This window comes from Coregonus clupeaformis, chromosome 33, assembly GCF_020615455.1.
Source record: "Coregonus clupeaformis isolate EN_2021a chromosome 33, ASM2061545v1, whole genome shotgun sequence".
In the NCBI taxonomy this organism is placed as follows: domain Eukaryota; kingdom Metazoa; phylum Chordata; class Actinopteri; order Salmoniformes; family Salmonidae; genus Coregonus; species Coregonus clupeaformis.
The window spans coordinates 10,869,110-10,890,235 of record NC_059224.1 but is presented as its reverse complement, the minus strand read 5'-3'; positions in this window follow the sequence as shown (position 1 = coordinate 10,890,235).

The following is a 21,126-nucleotide window of genomic DNA, read 5'->3' as shown; positions in this document are numbered from 1 at the left end:
ATTTTATTGCATGACATAAGTATTTGATACATCAGAAAAGCAGAACTTAATATTTGGAACAGAAACCTTTGTTTGCAATTACAGAGATCATACGTTTCCTGTAGGTCTTGACCAGGTTTGCACACACTGCAGCAGGGATTTTGGCCCACTCCTCCATACAGACCTTCTCCAGATCCTTCAGGTTTCGGGGCTGTCGCTGGGCAATACAGACTTTCAGCTCCCTCCAAAGATGTTCTATTGGGTTCAGGTCTGGAGATTGGCTATGCCACTCCAGGACCTTGAGATGCTTCTTACGGAGCCACTCCTTAGTTGCCCTGGCTGTGTATTTCGGGTCGTTGTCATGCTGGAAGACCCAGCCACGACCCATCTTCAATGCTCTTACTGAGGGAAGGAGGTTGTTGGCCAAGATCTCGCGATACATGGCCCCATCCATCCTCCCCTCAATACGGTGCAGTCGTCCTGTCCCCTTTGCAGAAAAGCATCCCCAAAGAATGATGTTTCCACCTCCATGCTTCACGGTTGGGATGGTGTTCTTGGGGTTGTACTCATCCTTCTTCTTCCTCCAAACACGGCGAGTGGAGTTTAGACCAAAAAGCTCTATTTTTGTCTCATCAGACCACATGACCTTCTCCCATTCCTCCTCTGGATCATCCAGATGGTCATTGGCAAACTTCAGACGGGCCTGGGCATGCGCTAGCTTGAGAAGGGGGACCTTACGTGCGCTGCAGGATTTTAATCCATGACGGCATAGTGTGTTACTAATGTTTTTTTTTGAGACTGTGGTTCCAGCTCTCTTCAGGTCATTGACCAGGTCCTGCCGTGTAGTTCTGGGCTGATCCCTCACCTTCCTCATTATCATTGATGCCCCACGAGGTGAGATCTTGCATGGAGCTCCAGACTGAGGGTGATTGACCGTCATCTTGACCGAACTTCTTCCATTTTCTAATAATTGCGCCAACAGTTGTTGCCTTCTCACCAAGCTGCTCGCCTATTGTCCTGTAGCCCATCCCAGCCTTGTGCAGGTCTACAATTTTTTCCCTGATGTCCTTACACAGCTCTCTGATCTTGGCCATTGTGGAGAGGTTGGAGTCTGTTTGATTGAGTGTGTGGACAGGTGTCTTTTATACAGGTAACGAGTTCAAACAGGTGCAGTCAATACAGGTAATGAGTGGAGAATAGGAGGGCTTCTTAAAGAAAAACTAACAGGTCTGTGAGAGCCGGAATTCTTACTGTTTGGTAGGTGATCAAATACTTATGTCATGCAATAAAATGCAAATAAATTACGTAAAAATCATACAATGTGATTTTCTGGAATTTCGTTTTAGATTCCGTCTCTCACAGTTGAAGTGTACCTATGATAAAAATTACAGACCTCTACATGCTTTGTAAGTAGGAAAACCTGCAAAATCGACAGTGTATCAAATTCTTGTTCTCCCCACTGTATGTGTTATAATTGAGACTTCAAATAGCCACCCTTTGCCTTGATGACAGCTTTGCACACTCTTGGCATTCTCACAACCAGCTTCATGAGGTAGTCAACTGGAATGCATTTCAATTAACAGGTGTGCCTTGTTAAAAGTTAATTTGTGGAATTTCTTTCCTTCTTAATGCATTTGAGCCAATCAGTTGTGTTGTGACAAGGTAGGGGTGGTATACAGAAGATAGCCCTATTTGGTAAAAGACAAGTCCATATTATGGCAAGAACAGCTCAAATAAGCAAAGAGAAATGACAGTCCATCATTACTTTAAGACATGAAAGTTTCTTCAAGTGCAGTCGCAAAAACCATCAAGCGCATCAAACAGCACACACCGTAACCATCGATTCAGGACAGAAGGCTATCGCCAGTCAGCACAATAAAAGGATAATGTTAGATGTACTGTCAATTTCAGCTTCACCTCAGCGCACAACCAATAGGCTACATTGGTCATTGTCCCTAGACCAATAAAATAACACAAAGCTGTACATCTACCAATAGCAATTAGACCATGCAAAAGCAAGCAATGACATTAAGAATCACAGATATATCAAAAAGATGCATTGACGTAAAAAGCAAATTAATTAATAATTTATATTTCTGGCACGGCGGTCAGATCCATAAATGTTGTAGCTTACCATTTAGATGAGTTGCAGCCTCATCCATGCTGTGTTGCACCTCATGAGAAGTTTCTGATTCTATTCTCCTTCCTGGCAAAATGTACTTGTCAGGTCCATCTCAAATGCCAGCTGGACAAGCTGGGCTTTTCGTTAATGTAACATGCTCTGTGTTCACTGAATACATTCTTCAGGATGGAGGAAGAATTTTCGCACATTGCAGTAGATGCCCCAAAAATGTTAATCATGTTTCAGTGCCAACAGCACAGAAGGCATTGCTGACAAATGCCCGCTGTATTTTTTAAGAACACTGAGTGTGGTCCATTTGTTGTTGCTGGCTGTGGTTGCGATTTCACTTTGCAATAATATGTGAGCCACAATAACCTCTGCTTCCACTGCTCTTGGCAGTGCCCAGACATTTTCGGATATCCATGCTGATCAAAGCATAGCCAACTATGTGGCATAAATTCTATTTGGGGGGTCCAAGCCCAGCTTTGCCAGCCCCTAGAGCTCTGGTGCTCATTCAGAGTCAATAAGCGTTGCTGTTTGTGTTTGGATTGGCCTGTCCCTCGAGCATCTGCATCCATTTCTTCTAATCAGGTGTTTTCCTCTAAAAGTGGCATTCAGTGGCAGAAAAATAGCATTCCGGCCATTAGATGTTAGATGGCCTTGACCCCAGGCTGGCTGACAATAGAGGCCCCGGAATACCCATGGAAGTGAGGGTCAGCGCAGAGGAACTGGAGCACAGTGGCTTTCTAAGCATCTACTGTGTACATTCTCCACATGCAAAACCCAGATAGGACATTCCTGCGAGTCAGTGAAACCAGAGGGCTGATGCTCTGTCCTGCACGTCCAGCACAGAGCTATTGTGTGTGGAATAATAGAGTACAGCGTGTCCAGTGCAATGACCTCCTTTCCGTTTGGTTTGGCGCATCCATCTCCTTAAAAAGAGTCTCAGTGATGGCTGACGAGGACAGCAGCCCTCCTGCCTGAGTTCATGTTAACTCACTTCGCTTCTATCAAATAGAGACATCAAGCATAAAGTTGTATTACAAATGTGACTTCCCTTGCACTTGTGACATTACAATTCATCTAGAGTTGAGGTTCAGACTCTACATCTCTCTGTGCATTGTTACTATACAGTAGAGCAGTGGTTCCCAACCAGGGGTACTAGGATCTCTGGGGGTACTTGGCCTATCTACAGGGGGTATTTGAGAAGACCCATGAGACCATAGGCCTACTGGTAAAATGTACATGAGGGGGTACTTCAGGCAGAGTAAAATTCAGTTGGTGGTATAGTAACCGAAAAAGGTTGGGAACCACTGCAGTAGAGTACTGTATATGTCTAAGGCCATAATGGTAAAAATTGAGAAATAACAACTCTGGCAGACATCCTAGCTACACAGCTCTCTCTATGACACCCTAGCTCCACAGCTCTCTCTATGACACCCTAGCTACACAGCTCTCTCTATGACACCCTAGCTACACAGCTCTCTCTATGACACCCTAGCTACACAGCTCTCTCTATGACATCCTAGCTACACAGCTCTCTCTATGACACCCTAGCTACACAGCTCTCTCTATGACACCCTAGCTACACAGCTCTCTCTATGACACCCTAGCTACACAGCTCTCTCTATGACACCCTAGCTACACAGCTCTCTCTATGACACCCTAGTTACACAGCTCTCTCTATGACACCCTAGCTACACAGCTCTCTCTATGACACCCTAGCTACACAGCTCTCTCTATGACATCCTAGCTACACAGCTCTCTCTATGACACCCTAGCTACACAGCTCTCTCTATGACACCCTAGTTACACAGCTCTCTCTATGACACCCTAGCTACACAGCTCTCTCTATGACACCCTAGCTACACAGCTCTCTCTATGACACCCTAGCTACACAGCTCTCTCTATGACATCCTAGCTACACAGCTCTCTCTATGACACCCTAGCTCCACGTAAAATGCTATGCAGTTTGAGCGTAGACAGACGATTCACTCTGAAGGCTCTCCGCAACGTCCCCAACCACTGCCCTGGGGCATTGGGATATATATTTTTTTTATTTTTTGACCAGAGGAAAGAGTGCCTACTACTGGCCCTCCAACACCACTTCCAGCAGCATCTGGTCTCCCATCCAGGGACCGAACAGGGCCAACCCTGCTTAGCTTCAGAGGCAAGGCAGCATGGTGGTATGGTGGTATGCTGCTGGCAAATCTTCTTTTAGTTTTAATGCACCGTATTGCTGGAACAAAATTCATTATACATTTCATCTTGATGTTCTGGTGAGGTTCGGGCAATTTAAAGTATTGATTGGGGACTTATTTGTGGAGGAATTTAACTGTTTTTTCTGGGTGATTTGTGATGTTTTATTTGTGCTTCCCATGACTGTGTTTTTGTATTTTAATATGTATATATAATTTTTATAATGTGTATATTTATGTTGTATTATACAGGAAAAAGATACCTAGGTCTCAATGTGTCTTCCCTGTTAAAATAAAGGTTAAATAATTTTTTTAATAGAATAATACTGTTTCTGACTGGGACTGCGTCAGCCGTGTCAATCAGAGGAGCAGACCTAGGTTCAAATACTATTCTAAATCATTTCAAATACTTTAACTGGGCTTGATTGAGCTTGCCTGGCGCAATGGAAGCAATAGAATGGCAGCAAACCCAAAAACCCTGCCCATCTGACACTCCAGGCAGGCTAGAGCAAATGCTCAAAGTATTTGAACAATTTCAAATAGTATTTGAACCCAGGTCTGCAGAGGAGAGGTGCACACCACAATTAGGACATCATTATCGAATAATGACAGCCACCCAGAGACCGTCCGTCAGCCACTGCCCTCCAAGCACAGTCCTCCACCCGGAACATGCAGCCTCTAATGACAGAGGTTTATTGTACGACTTGGAAGGGATCAAATAATGGGTCCCTTTTCTATCACTATTAAATGTTGTGGGGGAGGTGGGGGAATTATTTTAGGAGCGCACACAAGCACAATAACGACAAAGCGGTAATGTTGTTTACGATTTCTGTCTTGTGAAAGGGCTTTGACCAGCCAGTAGAAATGGGCACAAGTGAACAACTGGGGTAATTCAGGACTGCAAAAATGTTGTTTTGGGAATTTATTTGTATTGGTTTAATCAGCCATGATATTTCATATCGAAAATAGTTGACCCTCCTAAACGATGATATAAGCAAAGGATTCTGAATTTGGCCATATAATCTACAGTGAACAATGGGAACTTTGAAAATATACTTTTCTTTAGGATGTCTTTCAGACTCTCTTTCATGGTCTCCTTAAAATATGCCACTACAGGACTTCAGGTTGCGGAAGACGACTGAACTTGAAAACGCCTGAACCCCTGGTCAGAGAAGGCCACATTCTGCTGAGAACCTTTCTGTGCCATCGCATTGATATTAAAAAAGGGAACATTTTGACACGAAGTGACTTAGATGTGCAGTTCTAAAGTATGAAGGCTACCTTTTTCAATGACAAAATAGCATTTCCTAACTAATATCAATTTTCAATGGAAAATGTTGTGTGTGCACGTATGTGTGTGCATGTGCATGCATTCATTCATGGGTGTGTGTGTCATTTGACACCACCAAAACAATTCAAAGCTCATTACTTCCCCCAAGGCTGCGACTCATCTGTCCATAGAACATGTATAGGGTGAATGCACCAATTTGTGAGTCGTTCTGGATAAGAGCGTCTGCTAAATGACGTAAATGTGCCCTTGAGCAAGGCACTTAACCCTAATTGCTCCTGTAAGTCGCTCTGGATAAGAGCGTCTGCTAAATGACTAAAATGTAAATGTAACATTCTTCCAAGAGTCTGGATGATCATCCAGGTGCTTCCAGGTGCTTTTTGGCAAACTTTAGCCCACTTTTTGGATGAGATGGGTCCCATTATCTCTGGCAAAAACCAAACACTGCATTCCACAATAAGAACCTCATACCAACGGTCAAGCATGGTGGTAGTGGTGTGATGGTTTGGGGATGTTTTGCTGCCTCAGGACCTGGACGACTTGCCTTAATAGAAGGAACCATGAATTCTGCTCTGTATCAGAGAATTCTACAGGAGAATGTCAAGCCATCTGTCTGTGAGCTGACGCTGAAGCGCAGCTGGGTAATGCAGCAAGACAATGATCCAAAACACACAATCAAGTCTACATGAAAATGGTTAAAAAGCAACAGATTTGAAGTTTTGGAATGGCCTAGTGAAAGTCCAGACCTAATCCCAATTGAGATGTTGTGGCAGGACTTGAAACTAGCAGTTCAGGCTTGAAAACCCACAATTATCGCTGAGTTAAATCAGTTCTGCATGCAAGAGTGGGCCGAAATTCCTCCACAGTGATGTGAGACTGATCAACAACTACAGGAAGCATTTGGTTGCAGTCACTGCATCTAAAGGTGGCACAACCAGTTATTGAGTGTAATGGGGCAATTACTTTTTCACACAGGGGAAATTGGGTGTTGCATAACTTTGTTAATTAAATAAATAAAGTAAGTATATATGTTTTGTTATTTGTAAACTCAGATTCCCTTTATCTAATATTAGGTTTTGGTTGAAGATCTGATAATGTTCAGTATAAAAAAAGAGAAAATCAGAAAGGGGGTAAATATTCTTTCACGGCACTATATGCATACACACATGCACACAAATACAAACACACACACACACATTTCATGAACTAATGTAATTAATATTACTAATTTGACTTTTAGATGAACTCTCTGGAATGTGCCTGCGTCTATCCAATCTGAGTAGTGTGGCGATGGGGAGACTGCGCGCGTGTGTGTGTGTGTGTGGATGTGTTTAACTATTCTTGTAGGGACCAGAAGTCCCCACAAGAATAGTAAACAAACAAACATTTGATCAACTGGGGACATTTTGTTAGTCCCCATGAGGTCGAATGCTATTTCTAGGGTGTTTAGGGTTAAGGTTAGAATTAGTGTTAGGGTTAGAATTACGTTAAGGGTTAGGGTTAAGATCTAGGGTTAGTTTTAGGGTTAGGAGATAGGGTTAGGTTTAGGGTTAGTGTTAAGGTTAGGGTTAGGGTAAGGGTAAGAGTACGGGTTAGGGTTAGGGGTTAGAGAAAATAGGATTTTGAATGGGACTGAATTGTGTGTTCCCACAAGGTTAGCTGTACAAGACTGTGTGTGTGTGTGTGTGTGTGTGTGTGTGTGTGTGTGTGTGTGTGTGTGTGTGTGTGTGTGTGTGTGTGTGTGTGTGTGTGTGTGTGTGTGTGTGTGTGTGTGTGTGTGTGTGTGTGCGTGTGCGTGTGTGTGTGCGTGTGCGTGTGCGTGTATGTATGTATGTATGTGTGTGTGTGTGTACTTAAGTTGTAGTCTGCACCAGCCATACAGAGGCTGTCAGTATAGCCCCGGCCCCTGTGGGTAAGGTTGTGACCTGATGCCGTGGTCCAAAAGGACACAAAGGTTCTCTGTCAACAAGCCCAGTGTCCTCTTGAGTCCTGTAGTCCAGAGCAGGGCAGGGCAGCGAACTACTTGTTCCCCTCCGGGCATCCATATTTGACCAACATATGAAAAATATTGTGCAAGTTGAACTAGAATGGCTTTGCATACAGTATCCTATCTTCCTGCCTGGACTTTAAACAGAAACTGTAGTTACTGTTTATCCTCTTTGCTTTTTGCTTATACAGTTTATTTATGATAGGAGGGTGAGATGAAGATTGAATATAAATTCTTAACAAAACTTGTGTCCTGTTCTGAAATGAAAAAGTGCACGGTGAAACATTTTCAATAAAGCAAGTGTGTGGGTGGGCGCCCTTATTTGGCATCTTATATAAGAAAGAGAACATAATTCAGAGTAATAACAAATATTGAGATTGGTGGTGATATGCCTGGATACAAAGTTTAGGTTCTAGGCACACGATCCATAAGCCACTGCTTTGAAGGAAACAGATCACATACAGTGGGTGGCGTGGAAATAACATGTGTCTCCTAAACCAGCTTGTGCATTCAGTGTATTATGTCAAAGAGACTTGAGATCTGTGGCTGATGATAATTTGAGGAAGATACAAAACTAATTGATTGGCTTTTGTTGTTGATTTTCCTTGTGTTATGCTGTGTTCACCCCTCTTTCAGTATATTCACCTGCTTTGTTTCCCGCATCTCCAAGGTAGCGTCCCAAAAGGTAACCTATTCCCTATGTAGTGCACTTCCTTTCCCTAGGGCTCTGGTCACTATATAGGGAATAGGGTGCGATTTGAGATGTAGACCAAATCCTCCTCTGTTTGAAGACTCTAAATAGCATCGTCAGCCACAATGAAGTTGAAAACCACATAATCTAATCCTGCCATCTGAATGGTTAAATCAATTATTGGCAATCTCACTTCTATTTACTGGGCTCTGGATTTTCCAAGCAAGTCTTGTGATCTCACAAAACACTGATCACAGATAAAACAGATGTAGGATCTTAATTTCATCACCCTGTTGCAGCAGAACTTTCCTGCAATATAGGACATTTAAAACTTGTAGTATATTTGAGGTTTGAAAAGACTTATGAGGTGTGTAAGTCACACTTCGAAATTTCAGACTTGATTTTCCCTTACGAAAAGCGTATAAAACCAGGAAATATCACATTTACATAAGTATTCAGACCCTTTACTCAGTAATTTGTTGAAGCACCTTTGGCAGCGATTACAGCCTTGAGTCTTCTTGGGTATGACGCTACAAGCTCGGCACATCTGTATTTGGAGAGTTTCTCCCATTCTTCCCTGCAGATCCTCTCAAGCTCTGTCAGGTTGATTTGGGAGCGTCGCTGCACAGCTACTTTCAGGTCTCTCCAGAGATTTTCGATCGGGTTAAAGTATTTTCCTCCATCTTGGACATTTTAAAAAACCTTTGAAAAGCTTATTTTCATGAACCGTAAGTCCAAAAGCAAAGGGATTGGTTAAGAGATGGCTGACTTATTGATACATCAGGAAATCAGAATTTTATGTGACCATTTTAATCTTTCGTAAATCCACTCCACAACTGTTTAGGGCCATCAAAGAGATTACCATGATGAAAATGTTTTATCTTCTTCTGATGGACTAAAAGTCAGATACACTCTAAATGTGGTATTTAGATTCATCACAATAGTCCCTAAAGTGTTTTAGAAAATAAATGTGATGCATTCAAAGATGGCAACACATACCAATACGCTAATATGCTAAAATATGCTACAAATACTTAAAAAATCTTCTTCGCATGAACCATAGGAACAAATTACACCAGTTTGGAATGTAGGCCCATGGTACATGTCTTAACTTAGTTTGAGAAAAGCTAAGGGATTGGTCAAAAGATGGCTGAGTTATTGACAAATCAAATCAGATTTTATGTGTCCAATTAAACCACTGTAAATCCACTCCACGGTGGCTTATCATCTTGAAACTTGCCATTGCTATCATATAAGTCCCTAAGATGAACCACACTGAATTTGGTTTTGATATCTCAAAACACAACGAAGCTATTAACAACTCATTCTTTGCATATGTAACACTAACGCTCAAAATCATCTGCAATCACCTTCTCCTTCTGAACCATACTTCAGATTCACTCCTGATTTTGTATTTAGAATCATTACATCAGTCTTTAATGGTTTTGAGAAGAAATAGTTGCTGCATTCAAACATGGCAAACTGTACCTATAGATGAACACTAGCACATATGCTAATGCTAAAAATACTTTTAAAAATCTTCTACTCATGGACCAAAAGTCAGATTGACTCCAGATTTGGTATATAGACTCAATAAATTAGCCTTTAATGAATTTGAGAATGATTAGTTGCTGTATTCAAAGTCGACCAAGCTACACCACTACATTTTACATTTACATTTTAGTCATTTAGCAGACGCTCTTATCCAGAGCGACTTACAGTTAGTGAATACATTTTTTTTTTTTATACTGACCCCCCGTGGGAATCAAACCCACAACCCTGGCGTTGCAAACGCCATGCTCTATCAACTGAGCTACATCCCTGCCGGCCATTCCCTCCCCTACCCTGGACGACGCTGGGCCAATTGTGCGCCCCCCATGAGTCTCCCGGTCGCGGCCGGCTGAGACAGAGCCTGGATTCGAACCAGGATCTCTAGTGGCACAGTTAGCACTGCGATGCAGTGCCTTAGACCACTGCACCACTCAGGAGACACTAGATGGCACCCTATCACACCAGGGCTCTAAGAACTGAACCGATGGACATTGGGCCACAAAATTTGGTATGTAAACCTTATGTGTAATAACTTAGAAGTGGTGTGAATATAAAGTCACTGCAACCTTAGATGGCTGCACAGACCAGTTGGTGGCACTTTAGATGTCATTGGCACCAGTGCCACCATAGGATACTAGAGCAATAACTATTGATCAAGTGGAATTTGTCTCCTGCAAATTATTATTATGCAGACGAACAATGTGAAATATTGTATATACCGTATGATAGAGTGCTTGCTTTGTTATCCTACTGATCTTCTGTCCTTTTTGTCATCCTGTGAACCCCGTTCATTGCTGCTCGTAGCTATATTCATTATTACTACTACTACCTGGCTATACAGAAGTGGAGTACTGGCTGTGCTTTCCACACAGGACACAGGGCAGGCCACCTCACATGTCCTATATGTTTTATCTATTTGGAACAGTTGCCTAATGTGGGCTAGTCCACAAAAAGCCAATGGTTTATCCTATGGGAGGCCGTATGTGCACAGCCCAATGTTTGTTTTAAACTAAAGAAGACCTGCTGCATCGTGATTTTGTTTTTCCAACAAATTCCCAAATAATACGTTGAACCCATGTCTCAAGCACTGTTCTCATGTCAATAACAAATACTGTGTAAATGTTCTGTATGGTCGCCCCTGCAAGTAGGCAGGCGGTACACACACACACACACACACACACACACACACACACACACACACACACACACACACACACACACACACACACACACCGCATTATGGTTTTGGTTCAAGTTCAAGTCCATGTTTAAGTTCAAGAACAAGTTACATTTTATTACAGCATTATTACCATTTTAAAAGTACAGAATACACACATGCTTACCTCAGCATGATGAGCTATTGGAAAGGGCCTTATCGAATTTTGGAATAAGACAAAAACACTCTTCTTCTATGAGTTTGTTCCTTTCCCTTTCAGGGATGCATCCAAACTTCAGACACCTGAGTTGAACTCCTACATCAATTATGCATTGATGTCAATGGGAGATTTGCACGGAAGCTTAGAGTTCTGTGTGTTTTTCTCAAGTGAGGAGTGAGCCCTCAGAACTGTTGTGTAAATGCTTTGGAGGAGAGAGGGCACTGACCCTTTTTTCCTCTTGAAAATTTGACATTGTAAGCCAATCTGTTTCAACAGTGACATGTTTTACAGTCAGCTTTTACAATTTGTAATTGTACTTAGCAGAGGTTATGGAGGTGGATAAAATAAACTCCATCCTCAGGGCAGAAACAAAGTTATCCTTCAAAAGATTTAACCAACAGAAAATAAGACATCATCATGTCTTCTTCTGAAGTTTTGGAAGAAGCATTAGTAGATTATTTTAGTTGGCATTTTAGGAGAATTAACATAGCAGGTGCTATGGAAAAGTCACTTCCGGTCGTAGCTGTATCTAAGTGCCGTGTTTTTAGGAAGTCCCATTTGGAAATACCCTTTTTCCCGCCCATATGGAAATGTATGCACGTACTACTGAAAGTCGCTTTGGATAAAAGCATCTGCTAAATGGGATAATTATTATTATTATTATACAATTTTAACTGTACCATTTGAGGGAGTTTGATACAGAGCAGGGGTGCTGTGCTGCAGGCATGTCTATGCAGGTTCATATGGGTACAGAAGTGGGGGTTAACACACCCTTGACCTCCTCTCCTCTCCCAGGAGCTGTCCTCGTTTGTCCCCTGTGTTGGAACAGTTGGAACACCACCACGTGGAGTAGAGGGCAGAGCGGGTAGCGAGCTGTAACAGTGGGGAGGGAACATGCACACACAAACCCAACCTCAACCCTGACCTTCCACAGATGGGGGAGTGGGTTACTTACCAGGGTTTTTTTGTCTCTCCTCTCAGGCAATGCAAGGTGAACAACCTCTGCTACTTTAACACAAACATGCACGCACATGCACACACGCACACAAACACACACCAATTCTGCCCCACAGATCTTGTATTTATATACCTTCTTGTGAATGATCGACAGGCGTCATCCTCACATCATCAAAGCTGTCAGAGGTCAGGGGAGAGGGAGTCACTACATGTCATACTACTGTAGAACGGAGCAAGTCATGGAATTATGACTAAGGCCTCGAGTGACGACTAGATCAGGAGTTTATGCTGACCACAGTGTTGTTATTTTATAGCTTCACTAATCACCAAGCCTTTGGTTAGAAATGTATAGAGAAGCAATGGTTTACAGGACAACCCCCCCACAGAATGTGATGAACAACACAGAGATGTATAGAATAACACAACTCAACAGGGTGTATATAAATCTATTTAACATATGGTTTATATATACTACACTTCCTCTAACTCTCCCCTCCTGTGTGTGTGTGTGTGTGTGTGTGTGTGTGTGTGTGTGTGTGGCAGATCCAGATTCATGCTCTCTGATTTGTGAGTAGCCGACCTGAGCTGAACCCCCATAGTGCAGCTTTTCCTCTCTCCTCCTCCTCTCTCTCGCCCTCTCTCTTCATCTCTCTCTTTCTCTCTCTTTCCTCTCCCTCACTCCCTCCCTCCCTCTTCCCCTCTCTCTCTCTCTCTCTCTCTCTCTCTCTCTCTCTCTCTCTCTCTCTCTTTCTCTCTCCTCTCCTGTACCATAGCCTGGCCTGTCAGAGTGAGTGGGCGTTCACAGATACCAACATCAAGGATGCCGAGGCATGAGATCCACTTGGCTCTCTCTCTCTCTCTCTCTCTCTCTCTCTCTCTCGCTCTCTGTCTCCACTCTGTCTTTGCTCAGCTCCCTCTTTTTTTTCCACTCTATTCTCTTTCTCTCTACATTCTATCTCTCCTCTTTGCTCTCTCTCTCTGTTCTGTTCCTCTGCTTTCTTTCTCTGCTCTCTCTCTGTTCTTGTTATCATCCTCCCATCTCTCCCTCCTTATCTCGCTTTCTCTCTCTCTCTCCCCCCTCTCTCTCTCTTTCTCTCCCTCTCTCACAACCCTTTCACCCCCCCTCTCTCTCTCTGTGCCCCGTCACGGACCTCTACCCACGGCCCTTGATGCGGTTGCAGCTGATGTTAGGAGCCGTGTGCACAGAGAGCCTGGATCTGCCAGAGAGGCACATTTATACACTGCTCAAAAAGATAAAGGGAACACTTAAACAACACAATGTAACTCCAAGTCAATCACACTTCTGTGAAATCAAACTGTCCACTTAGGAAGCAACACTGATTGACAATACATTTCACATGCTGTTGTGCAAATGGAATAGACAACAGGTGGAAATTATAGGCAATTAGCAAGACACCCCCAATAAAGGACTGGTTTTGCAGGTGGTGACCACAGACCACTCCTCAGTTCCTATGCTTCCTGGCTGATGTTTTGGTCACATTTGAATGCTGGCGGTGCTTTCACTCTAGTGGTAGCATGAGACGGAGTCTACAACCCACACAAGTGGCTCAGGTGATGTAGCTCATCCAGGATGGCACATCAATGCGAGCTGTGGCAAGAAGGTTTGCTGTGTCTGTCAGCGTAGTGTCCAGAGCATGGAGGCGCTACCAGGAGACAGGCCAGTACATCAGGAGACGTGGAGGAGGCCGTAGGAGGGCAACAACCCAGCAGCAGGACTTCTACCTCTGTCTTTGTGCAAGGAGGAGCAGGAGGAGCACTGCCAGAGCCCTGCAAAATGACCTCCAGCAGGCCACAAATGTACATTTGTCTGCTCAAACGGTCAGAAACAGACTCCATGAGGGTGGTATGAGGGCCCGACGTCCACAGGTGGGGGTTGTGCTTACAGCCCAACACCGTGCAGGACGTTTGGCATTTGCCAGAGAACACCAAGATTGGCAAATTCGCCACTGGCGCCCTGTGCTAGTTCACACTGAGCACGTGACAGACGTGACAGAGTCTGGAGACGCCGTGGAGAACGTTCTGCTGCCTGCAACATCCTCCAGCATGACCGGTTTGGCGGTGGGTCAGTCATGGTGTGGGGTGGCATTTCTTTGGGGGGCCGCACAGCCCTCCATGTGCTTGCCAGAGGTAGCCTGACTGCCATTAGGTACCGAGATGAGATCCTTAGACCCCTTGTGAGACCATATGCTGGTGCGGTTGGCCCTGGGTTCCTCCTAATGCAAGACAATGCTAGACCTCATGTGGCTGGAGTGTGTCAGCAGTTCCTGCAAGAGGAAGGCATTGATGCTATGGACTGGCCCGCCCGTTCCCCAGACCTGAATCCAATTGAGCACATCTGGGACATCATGTCTCGCTTCATCCACCAACGCCACGTTGCACCACAGACTGTCCAGGAGTTGGCAGATGCTTTAGTCCAGGTCTGGGAGGAGATCCCTCAGGAGACCATCCGCCACCTCATCAGGAGCATGCCCAGGCGTTGTAGGGAGGTCATACAGGCACGTGGAGGCCACACACACTACTGAGCCTCATTTTGACTTGTTTTAAGGACATTACATCAAAGTTGGATCAGCCTGTAGTGTGGTTTTCCACTTTAATTTTGAGGGTGACTCCAAATCCAGACCTCCATGGGTTGATCAATTTGATTTCCATTGATCATTTTTGTGTGATTTTGTTGTCAGCACATTCAACTATGTAAAGAAAAAAGTATTTAATAAGATTATTTCATTCATTCAGATCTAGGATGTGTTATTTTAGTGTTCCCTTAATTTTTTTGAGCAGTGTATTTACTGTTAATGTGCTAATATTTTGAGGTAAATGTATTAAAATATTTGCTTTGAAGATATCAAGTGGAAGCCACGAGACCGACATCTGAACCATCGTCCTCCTCAGATGAATTTCATGTACAGTATATATAACTATAGCGTTTTGCAACAAAATATGATTGTTTGTCTCTCTGAAATGAAACTATCAGGTGATAGATTTCAAACAAATTTGTCTGTCATTTACCCCATGCCATGATTTGATGGGGAAAAACACACTCTTTCACAAGTTCTTTAAACAAAAAAAGCTAATTTGCCCAAATTTCTGAAAATGGATATATAGCGCTTTGGAATGAAACTCTTCATATAGACACCAGATACATGATATGTAGCCCTTCTGATTTGCCTGCCTTGATATGGGTCTGATATGGTTGTCTGTACACCTTGCTCTCTTTTTATTGGCCCCACACATTTAGCCCAGGCTAGCATGGTCCTCTGTAGCTCAGCTGGTAGAGCACGGCGCTTGTAACGCCAAGGTAGTGGGTTTGATCCCCGGGACCACCCATACACAAAAAAACGTATGCACGCATGACTGTAAGTCGCTTTGGATAAAAGCGTCTGCTAAATGGCATATTATTATTATTATTATATCTGTTAAGCATTTATCATGTCTCTCATGTGGAACCCTGCTAGCTGAGTTTACATACAGCTATAGAAACTATGGGAAACCAAAGACAGAATCTTATCCTCTGCAGAGCCCCCCCGTCCTCCTTTCCTCCTCTTCTCTTCTGATGTTTGCTCAGAGTGCCATCTGAGGTAGCACCTCCTCCTCCTCCTCCTCCTCCTTCTCCTCCTCCTCCCTCTTTCATGATTGCTGTTTGCTTGAGGTGGTATCTGAGGTATAGTGAAACCTCCTCTCCTGTCCTCTCCTCTCTTTTCCTCTCCTCTCCTCTCCTCTCCTCTCCTCTCCTCTCTCCTCTCCTCTCCTCTCCTCTCCTCTCCTGTCCTCTCCTCTCTTTTCCTGTCCTCTCCTCCTCTCCTCTCCTGACCTCCATTCTCTCCTCCCCTTCCCTTCTGTTCTGTCATTTTCTCAGTGACATAATTTTCTCAGTGCCTTCTTCTCCTCCTCCTCCTCCTCCTCCTCCTCCTCCTCCTCTTCTCTTCCTCCTCTTCTCTATTCTCTCTTCTCCTCCCCATCACTCTCTCCTGACTATCAGTCTCTCAGTGCCATCTGAGGTAACATGCCGAGGCCGTTGGAGCTGCAGATTTACTCAGCAGCACACGTCACCACCGGGGGAGCGCAGAGCGCCCAAAATAGCTCAAATAGCACCGGGTGAATGGGGACCTAAGTGCCGGTTACCAAGGACTGATTCTGACAACAAAATTGAGCTTTTCAAACCGGATGTGAACAAGTGTCTGTCTCTCCTCCCAGCCCCCTCAAATGATCACATATTTTCTATGGTGATGTTAGACAGCCTGCAATGTTACTGCACTGCAGAGGGAGGAGATGAGAGCTGGTGTTTGGAAGCAATTATTCAGAGAATATTTAGTTGTATTTATTTCTCAGTTTACAGAAATGGCACACAGTGTGTGTACTTTGGTTTAGTTCTAAACATTGATTAAGAATGTTGACAAAGTCATGCCAGTTGGGGTTGATATCAAGGCTCACTCTGGGGGGGCGATTGTGCAATGCTGAACAACATATTGTTGAAATCAAATCAAAGACACATTAATGGGTCCGTCGATATGAGTCAACCACTGATTAATACAATGTCATACTATTGCAAACGGGGAGTTGTACACAATATTGGCTTAGTGAAAGAGATCTCAACCTCGGGCCAGTATGCTGACTTGGCTGAGCTGCTTCATGTGATCAGCTTATCTGTCAAAGATCTCAGTGGCATTTTCTTATCTCTATCTTCTATTGGCCTAACGTGATCTGAGAGGAGGCAACTAAAGGTGCATTCATAATGACCCATGTTACTATCTAAATGACATTCACTGAGTCAATCTTGGATGAGTTGGTGTATCTGTATGTAAAAGAAGGTGGTTCTTTGGACTACGCCTGCGTGATGAGTAACCTTGCCTGAGAGATGTCTGAAGACTTGCATTAGTGCCTTGGGATTAAGCAAAGTGAGCGAACAGTCTTGTGGCACACAGACGACCCGTGTTCAAAGCCAGCCTGTTCAAGCAGCCACACAACACATGGACAGGCTGTGGCCGGAATGTTGTAGAGGCCATACTATTGAGCACGGTTACATGCACACAATAATGTGATTATTGTGGATAGTCAGGTTAATATAATAGTTTGTTTAAAACGTTTACGTGCTTTGCAAGAAGAACGATTTCCCTAATAATCCTGTTTACATGGAAACATCTGAAATCTGGCTACTGATGGGACTTTTTATCAATGCAGAAAATCACTAATCAAAATAAACCTTCTACCACAGTGACCATGTTATTTTTTAGGACTATTTGATTCTGAGTTCGGATATATAAAGTGTGTATGTGAAAACTATTTATAAGATGCACACTTTTTTCCGAACTCACTTCACTCATGGATAAGAGGGAAGCTTGCGCTAACTGGTAATGGCACATGTGCAGATCAAACACACCGCTGGAACGCTGATTAAGCTGTTTATATGTCCTAATGATGTGAAAGAATGCTCAGAAAACCAGGTGTTTTAATTGGCGTACGCTTACTTAAATTATGACCTGACGCCGATTAAGATAAGCAGAGTAAGGTGTTTACATGACTAATGCCATACTCAGCCTTCTGCCATAATCAGGATAATATCAAATTATTAGTGTGCAAGTAAACATACTCATTGACTGTCCACATGCAGACCAGACATGTAATCTTCAGAATTCAATTTTCAGTCCAATCCACAATGACCAGGTGAACTAGCGGTAATGAAAGTCTGTATATCTGCACCACAATGGCCTCTGATTAGGTCACTCTTCTCCACTGATGTGGCATCCTACCTTTGGCCATAGCAACAGGGAATGCAAGTGGAGACTTGAACATTACCACATTTTCAATAGGTTCCAAATTAACCCATCCCCATCCCCCACCCCCTAGCCCCCCTAGCTCTTTCCAAAAGTAGCGTGGTGCATAGTTAGCCAGCTTCTAACTTAGCTCAGTGAGACCTATAGAAGCCATTTTTGTTGTATAAGGGGAAAATACATGCAGGGTTTAATTATGAGCAGAGAACAAAGGAAACATTGAGGGTTTTTCTTGTTTCACAATACACTGTCGGTAATTCCTAGAATTTCATAAACTATGTATTTGTTAGAAAGCCCAGTTTCCAGGAGAAGCCCTTATACCCAAATGTGCACAGATCTTTATGGTGATTGGCATCTAGTTGGTTGTTAGAACAAATTAGCGACGGTTTAATGTATAGCCCATTCCACTGGCTGTACAGGCTTCTCTGGGGCTCGCCTCAGATGACCTCCATTCACCTATTCTGTTTGTTTATTCATCCCCCCATCCCTCTTTGTTCATATTACTGACAGTTCAGGTGAGGACAGGATAGATGCGTCTCCTGCTTTGACTTGAAGCCACATTGCTATGATTATTCTATGACTGTCCTTCAAGTTCAAAGCGTTCAGTGATGTGTGAGTTATTTGTGTGTGTGTTTGCACGCATGCATACATGCCTTTTGTGTGTGCCTGTGCATGCATGCATGTGTGTGTGTGTGTGCATGTGATCACGTTTGTTCAGCATGTTTGTGGGAAATAAACAAGTCGAGAACCTTGTTTTCAAAGGTTATCCCGCTCCACATCAGTTCTGGATAATGTGATTTTATTTGATTATTTTACTAAACAATAGATCTATCATCTCCCTGAAAGTTGCTAGAATGAAAGGCTGCATGATTTAAGGCATTGTGTGTGAATATTAAGCAACAGTGAGGGTGGTTGATGTTTGGCTCAGTTCCATATGTGGCCAGTAGAGGGAGGTAGTGTACCAACTGCAGCAGATTATGGCCCAGGAATCTGAGATAATCAGTAGCAATCACCATCTGAGACTGTTCTATTATAATCTAACATTAGCCGGACTAAATATCAGCCTCATCCGCTGAGCTTCTACACTCTCCTATAGTTATCAGACCAACATGTTCACCTCTGGTTCATCTTTTGCCACCTGGTTAAATGTCTTGTTGGAGTTTCACAGTCAAATGGCCCTTGGAAATATTTGGCTCACGTCTGATACAGGACTCATCACTCATGGGAGGGTAGTGTGAGGAGGGTGATGTTGTGTGTGTATTGTGTGTGAGAGCTCAATTGGTAGAGCACGGTGCTTGTAACGCCAGGGTAGTGGGTTCGATCCCCGGGACCACCCATACGTAAAAATTTATGCACACATGACTGTAAGTCGCTTTGGATAAAAGCGTCTGCTAAATGGCATATTATTATTATTATTATTATTATTATTATTAGAGAGAGTGACGTGTGTGTGCTATGGTAAATGCACAGAGGACCAGATCAGTCAAATGTAATGGGAAGACGTCTTGTTCTGCATCAGCTCAGAAATGCCCCAGTGGAGTGATGAAGCTCAGAACTGTTCTGGGGGGTAGGTAGCCTCGAGGTTAGAGCGTTGGGCAGTAACCGAAAGGTGGCTGGTTCGAATACCGGAGCAGATAAAGATAATGTCACTGTGCACTTAACCCTGGTCATGAATATAGATGGACTGGCTGACAACGTCACAAAAATGATGTGGGCTCCTGTTGTTGTGATTCTGGATGGTCAGATTGGTGACAAGAAACTGCCTTGTGGGGAATTGTTTTGCACACACTTCGTTTTTGTTGCTTAACAACCAACATGTCTATAAGCAACCCCCAAATTATGTATTATTAACTTTTGATGTCTCCTCTTTCCACTAGATGTACCTAGAGTTCTATTCTGAAACCATGGCTGGGTTAAACTGCAGTTGAAACCTTCAGGCTACATAACATTGTTCCAACATTGTCATAACAGGTGTCATTTACAGTTATGACAGCTGGTAACTACAAATACAATTGATTCAAAAAGGACACCTACTGTTCAGCTTGCTATTATGCTGAGCAGTGTTATATTCTGCCATTGATAGAGTAAGTGAGCACATCCACTCTTCAGTGACTACATCCACCAGCCCATTTATTTATTTACATTCTGCCCATAATACATTTCCCAAAGTCAAATGTACAACTTTTAGTTTCAGAATAAATATCTCAAATAAATTACACACACACACACACACACACACACACACACACACACACACACACACACACACACACACACACACACACACACACACACACACACACACACACACACACACACACACACACACACACACACACACACACACACACACACACACACACACACACACACACACACACAGAAAATATAATGAACAGTAAAATATTCTCAGTGACCAACACCGCATTGAATGGCTTTACAATATAGAAGCAATTATATTACACTCTTTCGAGTCCCCGTAGTCATATCACTCTCTCTCCCCGTAGTCATACCACTCTCTCTCCAGTCCCCGTAGTCATACCACTCTCTCCAGTCCCAGTAGTCATACCACTCTCTCTCCAGTCCCCGTAGTCATACCACTCTCTCCAGTCCCAGTAGTGATACCACTCTCTCTCCCAGTAGTCATACCACTCTCTCTCCCCGTAGTCATACCACTCTCTCTCCAGTCTCTGTAGTCATACCACTCTCTCCAGTCCCCGTAGTCATACCACTCTCTCTCCCCGTAGTCATACCACTCTCTCCAGTCCCAGTAGTCATACCACTCTCTCCAGTCCCCGTAGTCATACCACTCTCTCTCCCCGTAGTCATACCACTCTCTCTCCCCGTAGTCATACCACTCTCTCTCCCCGTAGTCATACCACTCTCTCTCCCCGTAGTCATACCACTCTCTCCAGTCCCCGTAGTCATACCATCATTACTGCTCCTGCAGTCATTTTAGCCTCAATCAACAATCATTTTTAAACTGTGTACTTTGCAGCGTATTGATAAAATGCTAAAAATAAACACAAATACAATTGATTCAAGTAGAGAAGTGCCTACAAAACGGACACGTAGTGTTCAGCTTGCTAGTTGCCAGCTTGCCTAAGCTTATCTTTCTCTACTTTGATGACAGACATTTACATTTATATCATTTTGCAGACACTCTTATCCAGAGCGACATACATTTTCCA